This window comes from Stegodyphus dumicola, chromosome X1, assembly GCF_044657685.1.
Source record: "Stegodyphus dumicola isolate Sdum_Otavi_A_Nest chromosome X1, ASM4465768v1".
Lineage (NCBI taxonomy): Eukaryota > Metazoa > Arthropoda > Arachnida > Araneae > Eresidae > Stegodyphus > Stegodyphus dumicola.
This window is the reverse complement of record NC_140780.1, coordinates 110713971-110730008: the sequence shown is the minus strand read 5'-3', so window position 1 is coordinate 110730008 and position 16038 is coordinate 110713971.

The window sequence follows — 16038 nt, the reverse complement described above, 5'->3', positions numbered from 1 at the left end:
AGCTGCTGCTAGGACCTTCCTGCTGGGGCTAAGGGCATTTTTGCCCTCTAGAACTATGACTTATCGTGTGAGCTGTTGATCGAGCACATTCCTGTTTAACAAAATTCTTGAATTACGGACTGAATGTATCGAAGTTCTCCATTATCATGAACCGCACCTGTTAAAGTTTTTTTTTTTTTTTTATTAAAATTCATATTATTGTTAGAACTTGATCCAGAATTCATTCTAACCCTGTATTACAACAGGGGCTTTGGGTAGCGGATTCGGCTACTACTCCATAGAAGCATATCAACTTCCAGTAACAAAAATTGCAGCTTTAATCTTTGTAAATAAAAGTAACTATTGATTACTGTCATAAAATGTTTTTCATATGGGCTTCATGTATTCATATAGCTATGTATTGTTTTCTAAATGATATGGCATCAATGTAAAGGTATATGATTTTGTAAAACCCGTTGTAACTTGAAAATGTTTAATGATTTAAATATTCAGTTTCACTGTTGTAATGCCCATTCCTAGTGGTTTTGGAGTCTTGCCAAGTTTTGTAACAAGATTTCATAACAATATATGTATATGCAATGTTTTGGTCTATTTTTATATGCATAAAATTAAATACTACTCTGGTTAATGAAAGGAGCGATTCTGATGAAAACTGATAATTTGAAATGCAAATAAATAAGAACTAAGTTTTTAACATTAATGATGAGCTTTCAATTTAAAACTGAATTTTGAATAAAAGTGATGAGCTTTGAATGTTCCTCTGAAGCTGAAGAGTCTTGTATCCTCTGAAACATTTTCCTCAAATAAATTTCATGGTTAAAAAGCGCTAATATTATCTCCAACCAGTTATAGTTGAGAAAGTATTACAAGATTTTCCATTACAGGTATAGTAAAAGTCATGTCATCAAATTTGCAACTAATCTGTAATTTATTTTTTTGTTTTCAGCTACTATGAATGTTACAATTTATTTTGGTAATCAAAATATTTCTTTGGTATGACACAGCTCATATCATCAGTGTTACAAAATTAGTATTTTAATACAAGCCGTTATTTCAGTGCGAAAGTATTTATGTCTGGAGACTTGATTCCCATATTTTTGTGCAAAACATTGCAATATGGAGAAGCTGATACCCTAAATTTTGATTAATATAATATATTCTTGTGGTGTTTGATTGTAATAGCATCAATGCTTCCATTTACAGTTATTACAAGTTGAAGTTCATGTAATATAATTAATTAACGGGCTTGCCACCTTATAGGTCAAAAGAATTGTGGATACTACTACTTACCTATAATTTACTGTTTCATTTGCAACTAGTAATTTTAATACTGATTTTAGCAAATACTATTAGCACACTGATATTTTTACTAACTTAATTATCAACTTTATAACATTTCCTTATTGAACAATGTAATATATTACATGTAGTAAAATGCAAAGAATAATATTAGGCTATTTATTGATTTCATAGAGTTCTATGTTTAATAAAAAAAACTAATTTATTGTATGAGTCTGAGCTTGATATGCATTATAGTCCGAGCTTGGACACATTTATTTTTTACTATGTTTTATTATGTAATTTCAAGAAACGTCAAACTAACTAATTCTTTCTAAAAGAGTATTGTCAAATATTACTATATTTTAATACAAAAACCTAACGTCTCATGTGAAAGTGGTACTTGATAAGTGAACACTTCTTTTATTGAAAACATATAGTTTTTCAAAAGCAGAGGTTCCCAAATTCTTTGCCCATACACCACTTGCTGATTTTTTTCTGTTTTTCGTAGACCTCTTCCTAGAGGTTCGTTCCAAAACTAGTTAGCTAGTATAATACTTATACTCGAGCATTACAAATCGTAATGAAACAGAGCATCAAGATTCACCTAAGATGTTCCAGAACGCTCAGGTTAAAGCAAAATGTACGTAAATGTCAGTGACAAATGCTACTCTTAGGTGAAATTTTACATTGGCTGCTTTGTTTTGGAACGTTACCCTAATACTGAATTTTAAAAAATTCATCAACTTCAAATGTGTTTTTGACACAGAGCTACTCACTTTGAGAGAGTGAAGAAACCTCAGATCACCTCGGCCAGTTATTTCCAAACAGTTCTTTTTTCTTTTTTGGGGGGAGGGGATACGAAGATTGGAAATCGTGCTGAAACCCCTTTCCACGAGATATGAAGATAGAAAAACTAAAAATTGTCAAAACCTTTCTTGCGATAGACTGTAATGCAGGATCAGTGATAGGTATGTCTTTCAGAAGCCATAGTTGCTTCTCTGCCTTTTTAAACTGCATCTAAAGTTCTTCATTGGTGCTTACTTCGATCAGTTTTTGTAACGTGACATTTCTAGGGACTGAAAAATCCACTGTGGTATTTCCATAATCAAAACATTCTCCAAACTGTTTTCAAAGTCTGCATGAAGGCCATTTAAATGTTGAACGCAAGCCGAAACGTCACCATCCTGCAAGTTTTTCTGTGACAAATTGAAAAACTGGAAAAATTCCAGCCGTCCAGTCTTTTGCTTCGTTAGGTTAATTCTAGCAAGAAAAGCTCAATGATGGAATTGATTTTTATTAATTTACATTGTCGCCTTATAACTGCAAGTGAAACTCATTAAATTTAGTAAAGAAATATGTTAAATTACCAATGTCTGGTTTCCATTTGATTAACTTTTCTTTTAAAATAGGATCTTTAGCATCCAAATACTCTAGTCTCAAAGAAAAAAAAATCTCGTCAAACATAAGCAGCCAGCATATTTCAATGTGAAGGAGTAACCGATGGAACTTCTCGTCATTTCCTTCCCTAAGTTACGCAAATAACCTAGAATTCTAAAGCATTGCTCAAAATTTTATTTACTGCGTTTAGTACGAAGTTAAAATATTGATGGAATCTCCTTCTCAGATACTATTTAGCAACTAAATGTTGTCGATGGATCACGCAGTGAATTTTAGACACTTCGGGTACATTTAGTTTTAATAGGCTTATAAGACCACGAGAGTATATAAAAATGGCAAGGGCTCCATCTGCTACAGATCATATTATATTTGGTAAAGGGAAGACTTTTTCTAAGAAACAACCTCTCAAAAAATTTATTATTCCTTCGCCATTAGTGTTGTCAAAGTTCTAGCAAAGAGCAGTTCATGGATTAATTGGTCCATAATGTAACGAAAACATGCCAATAATAGCGCTGTATTGCGCCTGGTAAAGTTGACTCGTATAATTGTATGGAGAAACGGATATAATCATCCATTTGGAGCTGAACTGAGTCGAACCATTGATATTCAACAGTATATTGATTGATTGATATTCAGCAAGAATTTGGCACACGTAAGTTAAATAAAGAAACTATTTTACAGGTTTATTTTTAGATGGTACGACTGCTTCTTCAAGTTCACTAAATATCAGACTTTGCAGCCAAAATTAGCCTATAAATTATCTCTTAAAGAATATTAAGAATAAAATTGGGATTTTGGTAATCTTACAATACCATTATTGATTTAATTCACAATGGTTGCCATATGTTTGAATATAACCATATTAACAATATATAAATAATCAATGTTATCTCTTACTTTATAATCATACCTTAAGAACAGATTCTAAGATTTTTGAAAAAGCCAACCAACTGCATTTTTACATATTTCCTATTTTGTTTTCTCATATCACAACATTCATTATCATCATCTGCAAATTTGCAAATAAACTTTATTATAGTAGCTAATAAAACATTTGTTTGCCTTTATTGGGTTTATGGTACTTGCATATAACATATATTATCATGCCACCACTGACACTAACTTGCCGATAAATATCTTTCTATCATAACTGTTTATGTATAACTATTTATGTCTATCATAACTGTATATGAACGCCATCAGAAACTAAACTTTTTTTTTGTTCCTGGCAAAGAGGAATCTGTGTTTGATGGCCTTAAAAATAAATATTTTCATGTAAAATATAGGCCTTTTTTTTAGTTTTTAAGTACTTTGCCAGTATAAGTTTAGTTTAGTTTTTAAGTACTTTGCCAGTATAAGTTTAGTTTAGTTTTTAAGTACTTTGCCAGTTTAAAGTTGGTAAAAAGTAAGCACTTTCTGTTTCCTGATTAGGCAAATCCAACAGCTGCATAATTCAGAAATCTTTTTAAAAAATTCCGTTTTTTTATCGCAAGCTGAACTTAGGTGTGTTTTAATAAAATTTTGTTGTATGATGTACAAAAAAAAGTAGGCTGAGCAAATGTTCCGGCAAACATCTTGTAAATACTATTTGCATCGCTATCATGTGTCAAACAAGATGCTCAGAAGTGTTAAAAATATTAAGCTCAATTGTTCATATTAAAAATGTTTTGCTCACTTTTACCCTAATAAGTATTTTTTGCTTTAAAATGTTTATGTACTTTTATGATGCATCTTAATGATCTGAATTAAACTGAAGCAATTAATTAATATCATAATTAATTAATATATGTAACCTTCAACACACTTTTGTTTGTCCGTATTTCCTTTGTTATACGTTTATGGAAAACTGCAGTTCTGAATATTCAAAAGAAGGGATATAAGTTGCATATGCTGTATCTGTTGGATTTCATATGACATGTAGTTTGTATTTTATACTTACTTTCATTTACTTTTGTTTACTTAATGTCGTTTGGCCACTAATTTAATTATTGCTAGTTTTGTTTCTTGGAAGTGGTATTCAGAATTAGCAAAAAGATATGCGTGTAGTAAGTAGGACTATTAAAAAGAATGTTTTTGTATTTACATGAGGGCTGTATTTAATTAAGATCAAAACTTATTGTCAGCAATAATGGATACTTTAGAATATGTTAATTAGTCTCTAGAATCTGTTATACGCTGGTAGAGCAATAGTTTATTTTGACGCGTAAGCGAACATTTTCTGGTACCCTCAGGAGACACAAGAGACGTTTGTTAGGAATTCTAAAGTATAAAAATGGAAGCTAAAGAAGCTATTAAACTTGAAAAGAAGATTCACAGAACAGCATTTGCAAAATCCTTCGATGTTTTAGAAGAAATTATAAAGAAAAGTGAGATTATTCTGAATTACAGTCGGAATTTAATGCTTTTTGTTTCGAAAGCTGAACGTTTGTAAGATATTCACATACGTTTCCTCAGTACACTGAACAAAAACGAAATTGAAGAAGAATTTGATGCTATTGAAGATTATCCGGACAAGGCCGTCAGAATCAAAACTAAAGTGAATGGTATTCTTCAGAATCATACATTTAAACTTCCAAAGCTCGAATTACGAAAATTTTATGGTGAAATTAAGAAATAGTTACTTTTCTAGAGTCAGTTTGAAAAAATTTACTAAGACACTACGATTTTTGAAAGTGATGAGTTTCAATATTACAAGCGATTGTTGACGGTTCGAGTGCGAGGAAGGTTATAGAAAGTTTTCCCCCTACAGCTGCTAATTATCCCAAAGCCATAGAATGTCTGAAGACTCTTTTTGGACGAAATGACTTGCAGATGTAAGTTTATGTGAGCGAATTGTTAAAAGTGGTCTTGAGAAATGCAAATTCAACTAATTCCTCTAATAACTTGTAAGGATCCTAAGTTTTATTACGTTTATTTTATTTTAAAACTGTACTATTACTTCTTATTTTCTACTTACGGCCAGAATTAAATGCTTTAACTTGTTTATGCAAATTGTCTTGCTAACGCCCAAGTATTTAAGTTATGGCTTTTTGCCAAGAGTTAGAGAGGGAGAGGGAGTTTTAGGAAGCAGGCCGCTTGCCACTGCAGTTTTACGAGTTTTCACTCGGTTGCTGGTTGCCTTTAAGGCCAGAGGTTTAGGCCTCTTGATATTTGAAAACGTATTGTAGTTTCAGCAGCTCGGCGTACTACATACGTATCCTTTTAAATAAAGGTCAGTCTTAGTGCTGGGCATTTGTATACTAATTCAAAGTAGCTTTCAGTTAGAGTTTTAGTTAGTAGTTTTATATTCTTACGTTCAGACCACAAGTGGTTGGTCTCTGTATCCCGAAGTTCGGGAGTACTTGTAAAAGTATAGAAAATAAAGGGTTTCGTATACCCTTCCTGCTTGTATCGTCTGTTACACACAAATCTTGAACATAGCTTGAGTAAGCTCCCTGTTCCTAATCAGGACATATCATATTTCCAAAGCAAATCAAGAGAAACACAAGTCCTGACAATGGCGCCCGAAGAAGAAGAATAACCATGGCTGAGTTTGAAGAAGAAGGTGACGTGTCTGCAGCAGCGGCTCAGAATCCAGAAATGCCAGCTGTCACCCTGGAAGGATTTGGTTACATTGTCCAGACAATGCGCGCATCGATGAAACCAGCAGCAAGCTTTGACGAAAACTCACCGGTGACCCATTTTTTGGAAAAATTGGATGACCACTTCATGCTACATCCAGTCCATGAATTCCAGAAAGTCACCTTAGCTACCAGCGTTTTGAGGGGCCAAGCGCTTAATTGGTTCAAATGTATCGGAAGAAACCTTTTGGGTCAAGTGGGAAGTCCCACTTATACTTACGAAAATTTCAAGACCGCCTTAGTAAAAGCCTTTCCTGTCGTAAGAAATCGTGCCAGATTGGAAGCGGAACTCCAGCACATACCAGCAACGAATTGAAAATCTCTCAAACTTTATTTTAAGAAAAATACACGTCTTTAAACTTTTATATGGAAGCCGGCCGGATCCTGAAATAATCCAAGTAATTTTGCCTAGGTTACTTCTCCAAGTACAAGACTTTATTGAATTAAGGAATCCAACGACATTGGAAAGGTTATTTGAGCTCGCAATCCAGTTTGAAAGTAGAATAACGGTGGACATTGAAAGAAGACGCCAGCACGAGCAACGAAGCCAATTTGATGCGCCAAGACCACAACAAAGGCAGGAGCACGGCTGCGGAAGCAAGTCGAATCAGTGGTCAAAAGAAACCTGAGTATCCAAAAACAACCGGCGAACGTCACAGTTCAATAATAAGCCAGAAAAAAAGTTTGAAGGCCAGCGGAAAAAGAACGAAGTCATGGAAAAGAAGAAAGAAGATTTAAACTAAAACGGATTTCTGCTGACGGGAGCATGCGGAAATTCTAAGGCCAAGAAAATCCCTCTTCCTTCAAGCTCAATACAGTTATTGTGAAAAATTTGATTCTTCCAAAGATTGAAGTTTTGGTGAACAATATTCCAGCCACCGCACTCCTGAATACAGGCGCGCAGTGTTCCTGTGTGGCAGAAGATTTTTTTAGGAAATACTTCCGTAAATATAGAATATATAATTTGGATAATACGACAGTATTAGCTGCCCAGGGGGAACGATGCAAATGCATAGGTAAAATACCACTCAATATCCGTATTAAGGACGAGCAGGTAAAAATTATGTTTTTTATCTTAAAAAATCTGGGAGAATACTATACATATGCCTGGGTTCAACAATAAATATTTTTTGGTGACATCATGGATTCCCACGTAAATACTTTTTGGCGATATGTTGCGTTGCTTCATCAATATATTCTCATGGCTTATCGGTGGAGGTGTACCCAAAAAAAATCAACTGGCAAAATATTAGGTACTGTACATACATCCATATATACATGCATAACATATCTATATTTCTGAATTAGGTCCTGATAAAAGAACAGTGCCAAAAATTATACAGAAATAGATAAATTATGTTTAATGGACAAAACAGTGGCTATTAAAATAATGCCCTCGCCAATCAGTTAAAAATCCTTTATCTACTTCAACACAGCCTCTTTCTGCTCAGACATTTATAGACTTGGAAATTTCCTGTGAGGAGACATCAGTAAGTTTTCAAGTCCTTGCTACATAATGTAGATTTTATGACATTGACTAAAACATACGTAATGCAGAGTAATGACACATTTCTGTATTTTAAAAAGAAATTAAAAGACATTCATAATTGGAGGACATCAAAATGAAAACATACTGATATGGCAACGAAATGAACTGAAATGTAAACAGAACCTTAGTTTTAAAAATGTTGCGATACTTCTTTAGTATTGCAGCTTCCATTTTTTAAACATCAAGCTGGCATCAAAATTATTGCCAAGTTCATGTCTCGTGTACACTTTGTTGCTGCCCTGCTTCCTGAATTGCTTTTAATATGGCATAAGAAGCATTCCAAGGTCTCAAAGATTTTTACTATATTAACTCTACAAAGTAAGATTCATGATGATAGTGAAACGTGCTTCTTCGATTTTTATTCCACCACTTAGCGGAGATCCACAGTCTTTCTATATTTTATATATGAGCAGCTGTTGTTAGATCAAGAAAATGAAATTTATTGTCCACAGAAAAATGTCTGTTCAGCTGGTATTTACCAGTTCCTGTCTTTTATATTCTCACCAGAAGTTTGACAGACAGACAAAGTAGACAGATGTCTTGTTTTGCACCCGCTAAGTCTTTCTGCTCCGATGGGCGAAAAATCAAGCTTAGGTGCGAAGGAAAGGTATATAGAAAAAGGTCAATTTCGTATTTCAGAGGATTTGCAAAAATTAGTGTCTTAAGAAGCAAACTTCAGCTAAGTTACTATTTAACAAAAATAATAAAAGTTCCTATATGTCAATGTGTATGCCTTTATCTTGAGACCCAACTACAAAAGACACATAACATCACAGAGATGTACGTATTATTTTAACTAAAGTAACATTAACTATTACCGTTCCCAAAAAATTCATGTATATTTCAGAAAAACAGTAACTGACAAAATCATAAATCCATAAACAGTGTGTGTAGAAACTGTATTGCACCAGATGGCGCTGTGTGCGCTTGAATTCTTCGGACTAGTGCAGAACCTTGATGATTGCGAGAGATGTAACACCAACGCGAAACATTAACCAAAGTTTATATGTGCCTCTCTTTGTTGTAAATGTATTTAATTGTGTCGTCAATAAAATATAGAGAAAATGATAAAAGTGGTGAATGCGTCTGACAGGTAAGTGAGATTTCTTTATATATTGAATTGAATTGAGTTTTAGCGACAAAGAATGTTACGAAGAACACAGAATATATATAAATCAAATATATTTAAAACAGTTCGTTCAGTTGCGGGCCTGCCTCTACCCGAGGCTGGGTGCATTATGAATAAAGACAAAAAAGTTCTTAATAAGTCTTTTTTTATTTTCATCAAAACAGTATCACTCTTCCGAGATCAGCTTTCGTTCCGTCTACAAGCAAAACACTCAGCACGCAGGCTGACGTCACAAAAAACAGCGCCTCGCGCCGGTTATTACTTCAGTTCATTTCACAACATCCTCCCCCCCCCTTGAGACTCAGGTTGAGTCTCAAACTCATAACAAACATTATTTAAAAGATCAAGTCTTTTTGGAGCTTTTACAAGTCGTCCAGAGGAGGAATATTGTTGCATCACCATTTTATCAGGCGCAATTCCCTTTTTTAACGTACAACCCAGCACTAGAATTAGATTCCTCTGCACCCAGTTTCTTATCAGGAATTATGTTTCTATCATTGGACTGTATCTCCAGAGGAAAGATGCGTTGTATTGGTCGTATAACTATTCCATGCCGGGTCTTAAGTTTAACCGTACGAATCTTTCCATCACGTCCAGGGATCAATTCTGTAATTCGGGCTAAAGGCCAAAATAAACGTTTTCTGTTATCATCCCCCATCAGTACTATTTCTCCTACTACAGGTTCCCCAGATCGTTTTTCATTATGCTTTTGAACCAGTTAACTAAGGTATTCTTTTCTAAATCGTTGTCTCAGATCATTTAACAATTTAGTTCTATACTTTAATCTCTTATTAAGACTTGACGAATTTAATTCATCAAGATCTTCAACATTGGAATTTCTGTTCTCGATAAGAAACATGGCGGGTGTCAGAGGCACTAATTCTTGCGGATCTTCAGAAACATAAGTTAAGGGTATAGAATTAATTATAGTTTCACAATCACAAATAATAGTATAAAGTTCTTCATATGATAACTTAGTGAAATCACATTTTTCTGGTAACAGTATTGGATACAAAAAAGATTCATGGTCATCTCTATTTAGTATTCTCGTTTTAACTCTTAGAATACCATCATCATCAATGAGCGTTTCAATAAAATTATAATATTTCTTATCAGTCAGATAATAATTTTGAACCAAATGAATTAAAATTTTCTCAGAATTTTCAGTTTCATACTGTGAAAGTTCAATGTTTCTATTCTTTTCAGAACCACCTTTACAATTATTTACAAATCTACATATCCATGCAAATATTCTAATCATTTTGTCATAATTGGATACATCGATTCGATGCCAAGGGAGTACGTCTTTTGATAGATCAATATTCACAATTTTTATCCTTTTCCTCTCCAATTCTATTTCTTCATGCAAACAAATAATCTCACCAGTGGGCCAGTTTTCAGGGCCTTCTCGCAACCACAAGGGGCCTTCCCACCATCTAGACCGAAGCATTTGCTTCGCAAAACATCCGCGCGACAACAAGTTGGCAATATTTAGTTTCCCTGGGATATGTCTCCATGAATGACCTCGCGTCAACTCTCGAATCTCTTTAACCCTATTTTCGACGAAAACGGACCAATTTCCTTGCTCTGTTATCCACCAAAGGGCAGTGGTTGAATCAGACCAGAAGGTAACTTTTAAATCGGGCAAACTGAGAGCTTTGATAATAGAATTTGCAAGTCTAGAACCTATACAACAGGCCATTAATTCTAAGCGAAGAATGCTTAAAGATTTCAAAGGCGATACTCTAGACTTCGCCCGTACGAGATTTATTTTTACTTCAGAATTAAATATTGATCGAACAAAGACGCAAGCTGCATACGCCCCCTTGCAAGCATCCACAAATACATGTAGTTCAGACGTGTCATTGATAAACAAATATCGAGGCAAAGTAACATCTTTCAAAACGTTAAGTTCTTTAAACCAGTTCAAAAATATATTTACATCATTCGGAGACAATTCATCATCCCATGCAATTTTCACTTTCCACAATTTTTGCAACAACAGTTTTTTAAGCAATGTAGTTGGCGTTAATAAACCAATAGGATCAAAAATTGTCTGCACAATTGCTAAAATTGTCCTCTTTGTGATTTTCGTATCACAGGTCAATGTATCTGTGTCTGTGCAGCACCTCAGCGTATCATTATCCAAATTCCAAATTACCCCGAAAACGGAAGTATCCCCTGAATGTTTGTCAACATTTGTACCAGCCACATTGCTTTCAAAACCGCGCAAGTTAAAACATCCATTTGACATGATTAATTTGGAATGTTCAATAAACGTAAACTGTTCATCAATACTACAAACACTATATAAACAATTATCCACATAAAATGACGATTTTAATTTTTGAGCAACTTCACTATATTGACGTAGACAGTTTTCTAATAGATGCATTATTGATGCGTTCAACAAGTAGGGGCTGGAAGAAACTCCAAACACAACTCTGCCTATAAATTAATTGCCCTTCATTGCATGGGAAAAAAAATCTGAGAAAATCTCTATCTTTAGATGCGACGGATAACATTAAAAAAGCTTTTTCAATATCGGCACTAATACCAATCGGATACATTCTAAAACGATCTAGAATATCAGGCATTAATTCAATAAGATTTATTCCTTTACACAAACATTCGTTCAAAGAGAGTTTCCCTTTCTCAGATGCAGAAGCGTCAAAAACAGGACGAATTTTCGTGGTTTCACTTCCTAATTTGATTACAGGCCTATGCGGCAAATAATGACATTCATTATTCAATTCGTTTTCTGGTACGCGTTCAATAATATTCAACCTTTCCCATTCCTTGAACACATTTTGATAATCATCGAAAAATTTACTACATCTGAGTTTATAGATCATCTTTTGATACCTTTTACAGGATAATTCTTTATTATCGGTTAAATGCGTCGTATCACATTTCCACGGAAGTTCTACTTCATATCTTCCATCTGGAAGAATTTTCATTTTGTTCTCAAATTCAAATAAATTAAAACTTTCATTCATTTTAACAGTTTCGTTTGGAGCGCATATTCCTATTTTTTCAAGTTCCCATAACTCATTCAGAGGAATTCTCCTGACATGCATTGAAAATGTTTTCAAAATATTATCCTTTTCACCCGAATTTCGTTTTCCAAATACCGTCCACCCAAGTTTCGTTTCGACAGCTGTTACCCCGGACTGTAATTCAATAGAATTTCCCGTCAATAATTTTCCTATAACATCTGCTCCGATTAAAAGGTTAATTTCAATTTCCTTTCGCAATGGATCAGAAAATTCGATTTCTTTTTCTTTTAATTCATTCAAAATCTCTTTATCTTTAACCTTAGGAATAAAACCGCAAATATTTTTTTCCGATAATGCCTCAAAACTACATGCGAATGTTCCTTTTAAATTGCTGACCTCGACCGAAAACACTTCATGTTGTTTAGGTTTCGCTTCGTCTCCCCCCCCCAAACAGTGCATGTATAGCTGTCTCCTCCCGAAGTGGAGATGCTTTAAGCTGACTCATCATATTTTCACTAACGTAGCTACTTTGGCTTCCACTATCAGTTATGCAGCGAATAATTTTTTCGCGACCTTGACACCGAATTCGAACGCAAAGCGTTTGCAAAAATATAGTTTCGCTTCTGCCACAGTTAGAAAGAGAACTCTCTTTTGAAACATTTATCTGATCATTATTTTTTAGCTTTTGATTACACATTACATCAAAATGATTACAACTTTTGCAAATAGAACATAACTGTAATAATATTTTCGGTACTCCTATAGAAGTGCAAACGGTAAGGAAGTGTACTCTCGAGCCTAAGCAAAGTCAAGGCGCTCCTAAAAGTGTATAAGGCCCCACCAGCCGCCGAAAGGTAAAGTCGCTGAATACTGATAGTTCGGTCCGAGGCTCGAATCCCGCGAATGGGCTGGCTACATGGGGCTTTCGTGGTTTTTCCCATGTGTAACGTGTATATGGGCCAGTTTCCCTTAGAAAGTCCTCCAGGAAGGCATTCCTCTCCTTAGGCAGATAGCCCTTGAGGCTTTGCCGTAAGCACATACACCAATACCTAAAACTTTATAGGAAATGAATTCAGCTGACAGCCTTTTCCAAGCATTGAGAACAGATTTTTAACCTATGCGCATGGGCACGGTACGGAATGCTTATGCCTCTGAACAAGGCACGACCGCTGCTTGTCTGGACGAGTGTTCTGCAATAAATGATTTTTATTTCACTGTTAAAAAGTATTGGAGAGTTCGTCACCTAATGACCTGATGGTAAAAGGCCTGGCATTTGTTTAATAATTAAAATAATTCTTGAGACTCATTAGCCGTTAAACGGTAAAATAGCTGAAAATTGCTAAATCGACTAGTGTTCAGATCCTCAGAGAAGTTCTTGCAGGGGAGTTTTCGTGAATTTTCTCAGACGGGAATGTGGATACGAGCCAGTTGCATTTTTAGAAAACCTCCGGAGGAGGAGTACTTTATTCTGTACGTACGGGTGGCAAAAGTCACCCCAAAAAATAGTCAAAATTATTAATTTCTTTTACTTCGTACATAATTTAATAATAGTAAATTTTAACAATAGTAATATTTAATAATAGTAGTAATTTTTAATAATAGCAGTAATTTTTAATAATAGTAATATTTCTTTTACGTCGTACAAGGAAATAAAAAAGGTAAATGCATATTTAATAACAAAGAACATAATAAATTTATTCATTTAATGTAAAGGCTCTTTTCACTTATTATTGCGCAATATTGACCTATTCAGTATAATTTTTTACAAAAAGCTTATTATCCCTGGTATTATCAAGATTTTCCCAAGAACTTAATAAAGAAAAAGTTTGATGTCCACAAAATATTTATTAATAAGAACTAATTAGAATAAGTAAGGTTTTGGATCTCGATAGCCAGAAGGCGAAAAAAATTTCTTTGTCCATTTAAAGGTTTAAGGTGAAAATTCTGCAACTAGCAGAAAAAGACATCATAATTTATTTTTTAATATTGCTTAAAATTTTATATCTTACTAAAATTATTGATAACATATGAAAATATTATCCACACGTATTTTCATCTATTGCAGCGATGGGCAAACTACGGCTCGAGGGCCAACTCCGGCTCGCCGGAAGGTCCTATCCCGCCGGCAATAGAATTTAAAGGTGGCAAATAAAAAGAAATTCGGTGGCAAATAAAAAGAAATATATATTGATATATTAAATATCCATCTCCTTTTCTAATTTGTTTAAATATTATTATTTTTTATTAAAGGACTGATGAATACTTTCTCCGTTTTTGTTCTGCAAAACATAAATCAAAAGAATTATGAAGATGGCTTGAAATAACTGCATTTTGAGTTCGAAAGCAGATTTAAAGACTTCAGTATCATTCAAACAGAATTGGATATTTTTACCATGCCTTTGAAGTAAACTGTGAAGCAGAGAGGTCAGATTTTCAGCTGGAATAAATTGAGTTACAGTCTAACAATCATCTCGAGCGGTTGTTTCTAACTGAGCCAAAGTTGCCAAAGTTAGAGTTTTGCATATCGAAAATAAGTTTCCAAAATCTATTATCTCATCCCCAGAAAATCAGTGCTAGGTTTTTCTTCATCTTATACATGTGAACAAGTGTTTTCGACTGTGAAATTAGAAAGAATTATTTCAGAAGCAGACTGACAGACGAGCATTTTAGCCTCGTTCCTTAGAATTAGTACATCTCCTTTCGAACCTCAATATGAGGAACTTTTAAAAATGAAATGGCAATTTCATTCATCTCATGAACATATTTAAGTTGTAGTACTTTGTATATTGTTTTTAAAATTTTAGAAAAATTTATCTTGGCCCTTCAAATTTTTTTTTTCTTTTTCGATCTTTGGCCCGCGACCGAAAAAGTTTACCCATCCCTGATCTAATATGTACAGTGAGAAGTTTAAATGGTCATTGAAATTTAGGTACGTATACTTACCTAGATAAAGATCTTTCATCTGCTTTAACATTAATTAATATTCGATGATTCAAAGATCTGGCAAAATTGAAAAAATGCCTCTAAAGTAAAGTTATTACTCATTGTTTGAATTCTTCCACAAGACCTACTTTATTACAGCAGGAATTTCTGCAAAATTTAAGGATTTTTTAGTAATTTTACACCATTAAAAAAATCACTAATTTTCTGTAGATTTCTATGGAAATTTCGAAAGGCTTTTAATATTTGCTGACATTTTGAACAATCCATTTTCGAATTTAACCACGTTACATAACAGCAAACTAGCTCACCGACGACCGAGCGGTACCGGTAGGAGCTGCTACCATTGAACACTGGTAGTTCGAAGGGCTCGAATAGCAACGAACGGGCTGATTGAATGGATTATTTCGTGATTCTAGCATGGGTACAAGCCAGTTTCACTTAAAAAGTCCTTAACTAAGGTTTGGTTTGGTTTACGTAATTACGTCAAAGCTTCGAGAGTTATCTGCCTAAGGGAAGCGATGCCTTCGTGGAGGACTTTCAAAGGGAAACTGGCTCGTGTACAAGTTACACTTGGGAAAACCATGAAAACGCTCGTGCAGCCGCTTTGTTCGTGGGATTCGAACCTCGGACCGAGCTACCAGTGTTCAGTGACTTTACCGCTCTGCCGTTCGTAGCGGTTCTCAAGGAAGACATCTTTCCATTTACGCAATAGCTCTTGTGTGCTTTGCTATAATTAAATAAATAAACCAAATCAACCATGATAACAGATATCAAATAAAAAGGTGACGTAACTTATTGATGTGACGTAAACTTATTAAATTGTGCTATCAGCTTAAATCAAGATCTTGATCGCTTATAACGGTTCTGTTAGTACTGACAAAGCTTGGCTGTTTGAAAATAAATTTAACATAATGCGTCATTATCTGACAAGTTCTTTGGAAGTGTAAGTGAAATTCGTCGGCTGCGAAATATTCGCAGAATTTTGCGATTTATTCTTAGAAATTTCCATTAATTTTCTATCCTTTTAAATTTCCATCAAATTATGCCATCCTTTCCGCAATGAGATAACTTGTACTATGTGATGCACGAAATAATACTGAAATATTCAACAAGAAGTGC